Here is a 12,738-nt window from a genome sequence, read left to right as displayed (position 1 = left end):
CCACCTTTGTTTGCTATGAGCCTTGTCGTGCCTGTGGAATGCAAGAAACCTTTTGCTCCAGACACTTATCCTTCTTGTCTCTAGTTGAGTAGGGAGTTATTATTAATAATATTTATAAAGGATTGTTTAAATTTCCCAGTTGTTTTCAGGTCCATTTTCTAATTGTGTACTTCGGTTAAGATTACCATGCGACATCTCCTAGGAAGTAGAAAAGGTATATTCTGTCCGTAGGAGGTGGGGAAATCAGGGCTCAGAGAGGCCCAAGTAGGAGGTGGGGAAATCAGGGCTCAGTGATTGGCCCAAGTTCACAAAGCTTATAAGAGATTGGGCTGGGACTTGAACTCAGGCTTCCAGGCTGGGCCCCTGACTGACTGCACAGATGGGGCACATCCACCTCCCAGAGTTCCCAAGCCTTAGAGGGGAGAGCGGATGGGTGGGACACACTCCCCACCCCTTCTTCTCTGTAGGGAGTTTCAGCACCATCTGCATGGTTAGGCGAGAAGAGCCATCCTGCTTCTTTGGCCCCAAAGAGTACCCACTCTCCTAATAATCATCTCTAATACTTCTAAGTAATTTGGTTGAATATCTTGGCCTTGGGGTCAGTGTTGATGGCCCAGCAGGACCCTTAGGTCACAAACTCCAAATGCTCCATTTGGACCTGTGTCCTCCAGTAACCTCCCACCCCACCCCATTTAGGTCCCACTGATCACCTTCTCCTGTAACTGCTCTCCCTTCCCCTTCTCGGTGGTGGGGAGGGGACATCTTGCAGGTGCAGAGAGTTTAGAGGAAGTGAGCATGGCTGTCTCTGATTGGCAAGAGGGCCCTTCATTCCCAGAGACTGCATCTATGTGACTAATCTTTTCAGGACTGCCTGAGTGCATGAGATACACATCTGGCCCTGGAAATTCGGATAGAAGTTATGCCTTTTTCTACATTTTCCTCTTATCTGTGTGAGCAGATCGTTCTCTTGGGCTCCCAAGACAAAACATCCAGGCTCCCCTCTGCATTGAGCCATGATGACACCGTAGAGGGACTATGTAGTGTATTATGGAGACCAGTTGTTTTAAACTTCACTGATCCAATTGGACAAAGAGTTTTTGAGCACTCATGCCTGAAATGTCTTTGATTGATGAATAATTTATGTATACTATCAATCCATACTTTAAAAATTTCTATCTTTTTTATATTTATATTCATCAGAGGATCTGCATATTCAAGTTAGTATTTATATTCCAGCTGGCTAACCAAATTTGGAGACAGATCTCCTCTTATAGGGACAAAAAGAAATAAGATTAATCCATGTATTTCCCTTTAACTTGCCATTTTTCCAGAATCTTAGGCAAAAAAAAATATGTTTTTTCATGAGTCACAGGTAACGCTGTGCATTTTAACTCTTGGAGTGCACAGTTTCAATCCATATTTTAAGCACTGGTAATCCTTGATTTTCTCTCTTTTTTTAGATTAAAAATAAATAAAATTAGAGTTTCAGTATTTCTTTCTTATACCTGATGTTGATGCTCTGATGTTGGCATTAGAATTCTCAGGATGGGCCGGCATGCAGGGCAGGGCCCCTCCAAATATTGGGGAGGATAAACCTGGCAGATGGAAATGAGGAATTTGGAGGAATGTTTTTATCTCCTGTTATTGCCGTATTCTAATTCCCCTCAATGAATGAGAGCACTTCCCAAAGGAGCATGCATTGTAGCAGCAATTGCAGAAAATAATATGGGCAGGAGTTTGTAAAAATAGATTTTATCGTAATAATTTAAAAAATACTCAAAAGTAAATAGAAGAAGATAGTGAGCCCCCATTACCTGTCATTCAGCTTTGAAACCAGATCATGGCAAATCAGGCAGAAGTACAGTTTGTATTATTAAAACCTTACAATGTGCCAGCAATTGGTGTGAGGGCACAATTGTGTCATCATGACACCTCTGTGAAGTAAGCATTGCTATTAACCCCACTTTACAGATGAGGAAACAGGCTCGGAGAGGTGAAGTGACTTGTCCAAGGTAAGGGCCAAGGTTTGTCTGACCCCAGAGCCCACACTCTTTTGGGAATATGGGCAGGGTAGAGAGGTAAGACTCGAAGATAAACCACAATAAGGGCTTATTGATTCGGCCAGCCTTCCCATCAAGCACTCTGAAAGTGGAGCCAGCACCAAAGACTTTTTATGGTGGCCTCTTTAGTGTCTGCTCTCTCCTAGTACTCTAATCAGATTCTCTCCAGGACTTCTCACTCTCCCGCTTCTTACTGTTCTAGACACTAGTCATGCTATTCCCTCTACCTGGAATCCTCTCTTCTGTGTTAGCTCCCACCCCTCTTTCAAGGCTCAGTGGGCATGTCACTTCCAGGGGGGCCCTAACCCTCACCATGGTGCCCATGGGTTTCCTTTTCTGAAGGTCCATAGAACTCTGATCTTCCCTCCTATGGTGCCTGCCACACCGGTGCAATCACATGTTTGGTTGTCTGCTCTCCCATGGACCATAGGCTTTACAAGGGCAGACCCAGCATCTGTTTGGGTCACCACTGAATGGCCCACCCCCTGCTCTTAGAATGTTGCCTGGTACACAGTAGGTGCTCAGTAAATATTTGTGAAATAAATGGAGGGATAGATAGATGGATGGATAGATGGATGGATGGATGGATGGATGGATGGATGGATAGGGGAATCTTGGGAATCCTGAGAGGGTACATCTGAGACAATTTTCTACCCAGTTGTCTGACTTCACATGGGATCAGGGGAGATCTTCTCAGAAAGCTGACTACTGTTCTTATCCACTGGGCCCCCACCACCTTTACTCCTGGCTCTAAATGTATAAGGTTTGTGTGAATGGGGAAGACAGTGTGTAAAGGAGCATTTATTGCAAACTTCAAGGTCCTTGTTACACTTCTAAAAATCAGTAGAACCTTCCAGTTGACATGAGCTTATAAACCACTGTCACTCTGGGCTTATGTAAGGCTACTTTAAGCCTCTTCCCCAGGGCCTTTAGGATGTCCCTTGGCCTTCTGGGGCTACTTGGCAGCAGCCTCAATTCATTGGGGTCCCTCAGTTGTTGCTTTTGTGATTAAGATTCTCTTATTTTCCTCAAATTAAAAATCTCTTTTGAAAAATTGTTGATACGATATATACTTGCAAAAATTGTAAACAAATTATAGAGAAATATAGGACAGAAAGTAAAAATTCCCTCTCACCTTATGCAATCTCTTTCCCCAGAAATATAAAGAATATAACCCTCTAAACACTGTTCTGCACCGGCTCTTTCTTGTAATGATCGCTCTTGAACAAGTCTCAGGGGCTGTGTGGGCCAAGTCCCCTTTTCTCTTTTGACCAAGGTGCCTTGCTTTGTACCACAATGAACTTCGATGGGTTAAACGAATCTTCCACACTAGACCAGGAAGCTGTTTCTAACGTTCCTTGCTCTAGCTGAGGAACTGCCTCTGTGAACACAATCGTTCTTTTACTTAAATACGGGTTCTGCCCTCTGGGGGAAAAATCCCACCTTACCTTCTAAGCAATATAAATGATGTCTTTATCCAATTTACAGATGATTTTTGTGCTTCCCCTCCTTCTGTTCTCACTGTCTACCTCTTTGTATATTATGTACACCAGCAGCCCCTCCCCTGGGACTGAGATCAACTCCAGCCAGCCCAGTTTTGCTCCCGCTGGCACAGGGAGGAGGAAAGAGACTCCTTAGTGTCTGCGTGTGGGGTGGGAGAGGGGGCATGCTGGGCTCCAAGTGTGATGGGCCTTGCTGCTGCCCATGTTGCTTTCAGCTTTTCAAACCTCGTTAAAGATGCACAATATCCAAAGGACGGCGAAGTTTCATCGAGGCAGGGGCACTGGAGTTTGGGGCCTCATGGTGCTGGGGGATTTCCTAGAGAAAAATACCATTCTTGATTTTGACTCTTGGGCAACTGACTGACAGAGCTATGGTTTTTAATGATATATGTCTGTTCCCCCACATGGGCGCTTGTGGGAATTAGTTAATGAGGCCTCTTTTTTCAGGTAGAGGCAATGTTTCGCAGGGTCACAGTGCAAAGCAGGCATGAACTCGGCTCCCATTTGGCTACTCAGCTGTCCCCAGGCTTGAGGTTTGGAGAATGGCTCCCTTCTCTGCTCCCCTCCTCCAATGAAGTACTGAGTCGGGCGGGGCTGGGTGCTGCTGCCTCTCCCTATGCACTGCACTTGGGGATGGGGGAGGAAAGCAGGACGTTCTGCTCTGATGCCCGGGGACTCCAGGCCAGCTGCAGAGACTGACGTAGGCACAGGGAAGCCAGGCCACACTGGGCATCTGATATATGCCCTGGAACCAGACTGAGCAGTGAGCAGCATCTGAATACACCAAAATAGCCCGGACCTTTAAAAGCAACCAGGTCATGACTCAGTGGAAAGAGAAAAAAAAAGGTGGTTTTGACCTTTTTTTTTTTTTTTATTGAGCTGCGTCCTTTATCTGTGTTATCTTCCTTAATTTTAACAATGAAAGAACTTAGCAAGTTAAATGGCTCAAAAGTTATCATGACAATCTTGAGAAGGTTAAAACTGAAGCACAGAGAGAGGGCTAATGATTTGCCCAAGATCATATAGCAAGGAAGTGCCCCAAATTTGAAGCTCAGGTCTGTTTGATTTGAAGGTCCTTCTTTTTGTAATTTAATGCCCTCTCATACTGGCCTGCTGAGTATTTGAGACTTTTCACATTACCTCTCTGTAAGCTATGACTTCCTCTTTTGTAAAGTTCCACCTATTCCTTAAGACTAGTGAGTAAGTGAATGAGCTAATGGATGTTAACCATGTTAATAGGAATTGCTTGATAAAAGCTGGGTGATTATCAGCATTCGAACATGTATTTTGAAAGAATCACTTTTTCACCTATACCATCTGGCAACTTTTGTAAGCTGCTGATATTTAATGGAACACAACAATGGCCTTTGCACTTGGATTCAAGCCCACCTTTACCATAAGCTGGCTCTGCAATTCTTTGACAGATATTTAACTTGCTGAGCTTCACTCTCCCCATCTATAAAATGGGGCCAGTGCTCCTACCACATGGGTGGATGGAAGGACTTAACGAGATGTATAAACATAGTATATGGTACAGAGTTAGTGCTTGAGAGTCAGGGATGGTAAGTGTTATTGTTGAAATAATTTTTAGGGAGTGCTCTGTTCTCTCTGGAGCTGATACATTTCACAAAGCATCAGACCCAAGCTGCTTGGGATAAGGGACAGGATTCCAGTGTCGATAGCCACCATTCATGAGGACATCAATGGTTTAGGAGCCACCAAGGGCGTTCCCAAACGTGTTGACAATCTTTTCAGTGAGCCTGTAAGATAAGGATAATTGCACCCATTTCACAGATGAGGAAGTTAGAAACCATTTTCGACAACTGTGTGTCAAAGCCAGAATTCAACAGGGTGCCTTTTCCACTATTCAAGCCTTGGCCTTCCAGAGAGGATGAGCCCCCTGGTAAGCATTGCTGGGCTAGTTCCCATAGGCTGGTATGTGTGCAACGATCTGGTGCAGATCCTGGCGGGATCCCTTGTTGACTTCCCGGCTAATAAGCCCCTGCATAATTGGGCCTGGAGCCGTGACTAAGTCTTAGGGCTCTGCTGCATGAATATGCAAACTCCCCTTGACACCCAGCTCTATCACCACTGATTTCAAATTGACACACACAGCTCAGTGGCTCAGAGCCTGTCGCTGTGCACAGTAAGAACACCGCTAATTCCTGATGAAGCTCCCAGGGCTAGGTGAGAGGATACACTGAGGGCATGTGATTCAGGCTGTGGCCTCTTTCAAGACCTGCCCTGCCTCTGTGAGATCGATATGAACCTTGCAAGTCTCTGGAAGGCAGTTTTCTTCTTTCTTTTTCCATCTGTAGGATGCACACAGAGGCCCAGACTCTGCCTAAGAGCACAGAGTCTGATGGCAGAAGTCTGCTGGCCTTTGGACTTTGAAAACGAGCTTTGCTACATATTCTATCCATAATCTGCTTAATAGGTGTCCATTGTGCTCCCACTACTGTGGCAAGGGACCTGGTCACTACCTTCTTTCAGTCCAGCTGGTGACAGGAATAATAATTATCAATGATAACAGCAATAATACTCCCTCTCATTGTCCAGTACCTTTTGGGGAGCACACATGACTCATGATATCATTCGAAACTCTCTATGGCCCTGCAAAATAGGCACTCTTCTTTCCACCTCACAGCCAACGGTGCTGGGCTTGAGAAGTTAACTGACCTGTGCTGTAGATCTATATCTAAGAAGTGGTGGAGCCCAAGTTGGAGCCTGGATTTGTCTGGATATGAAGCCCCTCCCCTGCACAACGCAGATGCTAAGATGTGTGGTGAGACTGCCTACATCGGGAGGGGTTGCCCAGATGGCTGCTCTGAGTACAGGGATCTCCACCTGGAAGCGCTAGGGCCTAGAAAGGGTTGGCGTGGTCAGGGGGGTTTCCCCTGAATCAGGATTTGCTATGTAAATTATAGTCACCATCCTTAGAGAGCTTGCAATGAGGCTGAGCAGAAAAGACATGCACACTGGAAATTTACTGATTATTCATTCTCCAAAGAGTCACCGAGTGTCTACTCTATCTACATTGAGTTCTGTGCTGGGCCCTGGGGTACAAAATGTTCTGAGATGCATCCCAGTCTTGCATGAACTCTCTGTGGAAGAAAGAAGCCAGACCAAGGGCCAGCACAGAAACGTGTCACCTAGAGCAGAGAAGAGATAGCACCAAGGAGGGAGTCACTGAGCCCAGGCTGGGGCCAAGAGAGAAGAAACAAAGAGGCATGAAGGCTTCTTGGAAGACCACATCTAAGCCAGGGACTGGCATGAGGTGCCATTCTAGTAGGAAAGGGACCAGCATAGGCAAAGGTATGGAGGCTGGGCTTGCCTTATGGATGGGTCTCCTGTAGCTTCTCTATCCTAGCACAAAAGTGTGCGTATAGGTTTATTGTGGCCGGGACGTTTGTATGTGTATGTGGGTGCTTGTAGATACTGGGAGTGGGGGGGACAGAGTCAATTGCAGTGCTGCTGTATCTGGCCCAGAACCTCCTTCCCCAATTACTTGAGTCCTTCTTACCCTACACCGGAAAGACTGAAGAATTTTATGCCATTGGTTCACTCCCCTTGCCCCCAACAAACATAATAAACTTTGTGACAGAAATGTGTTTGGAGTTAGTATTTGGTGTGGCTCAGAGGTGAGGTGGGGTCCAGGGCTGAGGGCTGGATGACAGCGGACAGTGAGGGGCTGAGGACAAGGAATATCTCAAGATAGGAGCTGGAGTTGCCAAAGGACCCCAAAACAAGATGTCCTGAAAACACAGATGCAGATACCTGGACAGGCAGCAGCAGCAGCTTAACATTTTTCTGGATTCGATTTGATTTGATTTGGCTGATCGTTCTAAAGCACATTGGCAGCTATTTTCTCTCTCATTTATAGTGACACTCCAGCCCTTACACTCACCAGCATGGTGAGATTACAGAGAGCTGCTTCCCATTTGATTTCTGTAATGACCCTGGTCGCTGGGTAGGTCAGCTATGACATCTCTATTTTTCCAAGTTATTGGCATCAGAGCCCAAGAAGCTCTCCACTGGTGAAGCTGAAATTGTGAGGCCAAGCTCAAGATCTCTCCTATCAATAGGTGAGGTAGCTGGGGGTCCGGCTCCTCTCCTGAAGTGCAACCCAAAGTGCTTCCCACCACCTGTGCAGGAGGGTGAAAGTCTGGGGCACGGCATCATGCTCTTGCCTTGAGTGTGTGCCATTTGTAGGGTTTGTCTGAGCCCTTGCTTGGTCCCGGCTGCAGGCTGTACTCTCTGCTCAGCTGGCCACCTCTGCTAAGGGGTATTTAGAAGATATCGCATGTATGCTCTCCTTTCTGGAGGGACACTTCACAAAGCCTACACTGTGGTTAACATCTGTGTTGGGAGGTCTGGCCACAGAGGGAGAAACTTAGGCCTATGTCTTACTCTATGTCTTACTCTACTTCTTCTGCTAAGTTATCACTGGACAGGAGATCTTCTTGTGAAAATGAAGAAGGAGCAAGCCTGTCACTTAGCCTGGTGCACAGGATGAGGCGCTTTTGGCTCTGAGCTCCAGGATCTGAGAACTGTGAGAGTTTGTCTCTGAGATGTGTGTTTTGGGGAGCTGGCTCACTAGTCATCAGTGCCTGCTGTCAGCTGTCCCCTTTCATATCGCTGGACTAATGGGGTTGCCAAGTTAGGGATGCTGTGGCCCTAGCCCTCAAACAACAATCTTTTCCACTATGTGAGCAGAGATCAGTCCATGAGCTTTTGCTGGCAGCCGCTGGGGGCCAGGAGCCCAGGGAGGGTTTTCCTAATTAATCTCCATCATTCCCATTCCGGGAGGATGGACAAAGGAAGTATGAGCACCGTTTAATGGCAGACAGCACCCTTGGCTCCTTGCTTGGTAAACCTTCCATGTCCTCTGGCACCTATGAGATAATCTCCAAGTCTCAAAGCCAGGGGGGCGGTGACTTTTGCTTCTGCCTCACCTCCTCCAGCCCTCTCCTCTCCCTCCACCTTGCTCCCCAGCCAAATAGAGCTTCTTGTCTTCATACAAGGCTGAGATCAGAGAGGCACAAAATTTGAGGGGATGCCAAAAAACCTCAGTAATCAAGATAAATAATATTAATGCAGTATTGAAAACATTAAAATCAATGCAATCCACAATAAACAAAATACCAAAGTTTTATTGTTAGCACCACGCTCTAACCAACTGATCTCACTGGCCAGTTCAAAATGCCAAAATTTTGAATAAAGATCTCATCCGTTCAGGAAATTGAGTATATCTTTTTCCTTGTTGGTAGATTCTCGATTCCCATTTGATTCTAGATAAGCACCAGGTTGTGGGAGGAGAAAGAGGAAGGAGAATGGAAGGCTGAGAATTCAAGAACGGGGTGATGGACCATATTAACCTTAATCTCCTGTTACTAAACATTCATTATTTACTAAGCACTTGCTCAGTGCCAGGTACCCTATTGTATACTTTCCATTTATGATCTCATTTTTTTTTCCTGCAGAAGTAGGTATGATCCCACTTATTTCACAGACTTGGAACCTGAGGAACAGAAAGGTCAGGTAGCTTGCCCAGAGTCACACAGCTGGAAGTCAGATTGGCATCCAGGTCTGGCTATAAGGGCTGTCTTCCTCCAAAATAGTATACAGCTCCCCACTGAAGGATACTTCTGTCCTGACTTTTCTCCTTGTCCCAATGATGAAGATGACTATATTAACACATAAACTTTACCAGACTCTTTTTATGTGCCCGATGCTCTTCAAAGTGCTTTAAATGTGTTATCTCATTTAATCCTCCCAAGAATGAGGTAGGAATTATCCCTATTTTATATATGAGGAAATTGAAGCACAGAAAGGGTAAGTAAGTTGCCCAAGGTCCCAGAGATAGTAATAGACTGGTACTAGAGCCTGGTCTTTCCTGGCTAGTAAGGGGCTGTTCCAGGTGCTCAGTGGATGAGGGCTGCCCCTGCTCATATGCTGGGGTGGGGTAGACATGGCCAATGTCACCAACCCAGGCTCTGAGCCTCACAGAGTATCCAAGCAGGCACCCAGGGCCGTGCTTTTCCCACCCACTCTCTGACGGGCCTCATATGGTGGCCCTTCTGCTGTCACTGTCATGCTCAACAAAAACCGTCATCCTCGTGGAAACCTGCCAGGGGGACAATGAAGGCATTCAAGGGCTGTTATTTATTTATTTCTCAATAAAGAAACTTCATGAATAGAAGGATATTTATTCACCTAATTCACTTTTGCAAATGCAGTGTCCTTCAAAGAATGATTTGTTTGCTGAGCAGGGCTGAGGCGAGATGTTAAAAATAGCTCCCGGCAGTACCGTATTTCTCAGTAAATCAGTGTTGATAATTTAATAATAAAATTAGTCTTACATCAGGTACCAGATAATGCTTCTCTGACATGCAAATTGAATTCAGCTTCCTACCCAGCTTGGGCCGTTTGTGAGGCTACAAATTCAGCAGCCTCCGTTTTTTGGGTACTAAATTTAGAGACTTTCTTTCCTGGGTCAATACCAGTGCCTCTAAAATGCCTGTCTCACTAATGTGGTCATTTGTAATATTCACTAAGTTCAGAACGTAGACTGCTGGCCTTCCTTTCACTTCAGAGCTGCCACACATAGCAAGATAGAAAAGATAGCCTGTGCACACCTGTCCCATTTGGGGAGATCATTCTAAATTGCTTTGAGTTTCAGGGCACATAGTGATTTCATTTCGTCTCAATAAAAGTTTCATGGCCACCTACTATGTGTCGGATCCTCTAGTAGATGCTGGGGCAGCAGAGATGACCTAGGTGTATGATGTGGTGGAGGAATAGAACGTGACAGACACATCAAGGGGCATCATGGTATGAGGACAATGAGAGAAACATGACGAAATCTAGGGGAGTACAGAAGAGGGAAGGGCTAACATCATCTGCAGAAGAAAGAGCACATGATCCAAGAATGCTTGCCTTCAGAAGAGACATCTATACTGGGTTTTACAGAATTCATAGGAGTTCTTTGGACAGTTGAGTAGAAATTGGCAGCACAGGAGAGGGCATTGCAGGCAAAGGAAGTGGCATGCACAAAGGTCCAGGTGCATGAGACTGGGTACAGTCCAGAGAAATTAATTTTTTTTTTTGTAGCCAAATACTAGCAAGAGGGAGGCTGAAGAGTTCGGTGGGGTCCACATGACCTGTGTGAAATGAGAGAGGAGAGATGTTTGTCTGAGGGCATGGGGAGCCAGGGAGAGGCTGGAAGCAGGGCGAGGTGGGGCCAGATGTCTGTGTCGAAAGATCTTTCAGGACACGGTGTGAAGAAAGGATGAAGAGGGCAAGGTGGTTTCCTTCTCTTTTAAGGACTGAGCACCCCATTTTCTATAGGGCAAGTGGGGTACTCTGAATGATGCAGGACCTGGGGGCCAAGGAACAGGAGCTAGAGAATGTGGAAGGCGAGAATAGAAGAGGAAGAGTTGACGAGGGAGTGAGAGCTTCCAACCAAGAGCCTCTGGGGGAATCACGGGTCTCCTCTGCCCAGGGAGAGGTGTTCAATGAGCCCCTCTGTTTGTACGGCCTGTGCCTTTTACAAATCACTTCCACACGGATCGTGTAATTTGATCCAGACTACAACCCTCTGAGATTGACAGGGCAGGCACCATGATTCCCATTTTTCAGATGAAGAAACTGAGGCTCAGAAAGGTGAAATGACTTGCCCAAGGTTGCTCAGCTAGAAAATGACAGAACTTGACTCCAAATCAAGTCCTCTTAATTCCTAGTCGAGGTTCTTCTGGGGCAGAATTCTCAGTTCAATGAATCGGGCACTTATGATGATTCCCTTTTTATATATGGGGAGTGGGAGACTGAGGATTAAGAGTGACTTGCTCAAGATCATATAGGTGACCTAAGACCTGAATTTAGATTCCATTCTCTTGAAGCCTCATTCATTCATTCATTTGTTCATTCACTGCGTTTGTGCTGTCATCCAGCATTGTCCCTCTGTGGCCTCCTGTCTTCATTTACTGTTCCTGGGCACACTGGCCTCCCTGACATTTTGTAGCTCCTCATGGCCTTTGCCCTTGCTGCCCCTCTGTCTGGAATGCTTCTTGCCCAGGTAGCATCACAGCTCCCTCTCTTACTTTATTCAAGTCTCCACTGAAATGTCACTTCTTTAGAAAGACCTTCTCTGACTTCCCACCTACCACAGCACATCCCATAGCTCCATCCCCCTCTCCATCTCTAGTTAGCTTTACAGCACTTGTCCCCACACTATTTCTTCACTTGTGTAATGTCTGTCTCCCCCACTAGAAAGTAAGTTCCTGGGACTTTGTTTGCTTGTGCATTTTATTTCCTGTCTTGTTTCGAGAAAGGACCGGATAAATGTTTGTTGAGTGAATGCCAGGTCCTGTCCTTAGATAAGAGATGGGCTCTTTCCATAGGAGCTATGGAAAGTATGCTGGAGACACAGGCTTGTAGGTTCTCACCATGTGCCAGTATGGCAAAGGCTCTGTCAACATATGTGAGAGCTTTACTCAGAGATGATGAGTAGTCTGAGACTCTACCCACTACAGAAGTGGTTGTGGGTAAAGGAAGGGGGAGTGTGTGGAGAACTTGGGCTCTGACAAATGGCTTTGTATGTGGTATGCTCACGTGTACTTTAGAATAAATGCAAGGCATTGACAAAGCGGGGACATGCAGATTGCACCTAAAATGGCCCAGAAGATCAACTTTCATTATGAACACTCTGTGATACTTGTCATGTCCAGAGCTCTGGGTCTCAATTTATCGAGCAACATAGTGAGTGAAAACTTCCTGGTTTTACTTTGCTCAGGAAATGACGTTTCTGTCACTTCTTTCAGGGGAGGTCAGTCTGGAATTAGCATTCCTTTCTTTCCCCTACTAATAAGTGCTCAGTTCAGTGCTGGAATGAGAGATGCTGGAAACCTCTTCCCCTACTCTTCCCCATGGCTGGGGCTTGATGCTTGAAGCCCCCTTCTGACACCCAAAGAGTCACTGAGGAATAAAGAAACCAGCCAAGAGCAGGCAGAGTTGCAGTCATGAGAGCTGGCTCTAGTAAATGCAGTTAGAGGATGGCACATTTTATTCTATAATAAAAGGGCTTTTAAGAAAAATACAGAAATACTTAGGGGAAAATTAAGAGGGTAAAATAGAAAGTGATGGAACTGTTTACACTTCATCAGTGCCTAAGAAGA

The sequence above is a fragment of the Pteropus vampyrus genome, unplaced genomic scaffold (assembly GCF_000151845.1).
Source record: "Pteropus vampyrus isolate Shadow unplaced genomic scaffold, Pvam_2.0 Scaffold120, whole genome shotgun sequence".
Classification (NCBI taxonomy): domain Eukaryota; kingdom Metazoa; phylum Chordata; class Mammalia; order Chiroptera; family Pteropodidae; genus Pteropus; species Pteropus vampyrus.
The sequence above is the reverse complement of the archived record's forward strand: the minus strand, read 5'-3'. Positions refer to the sequence as shown.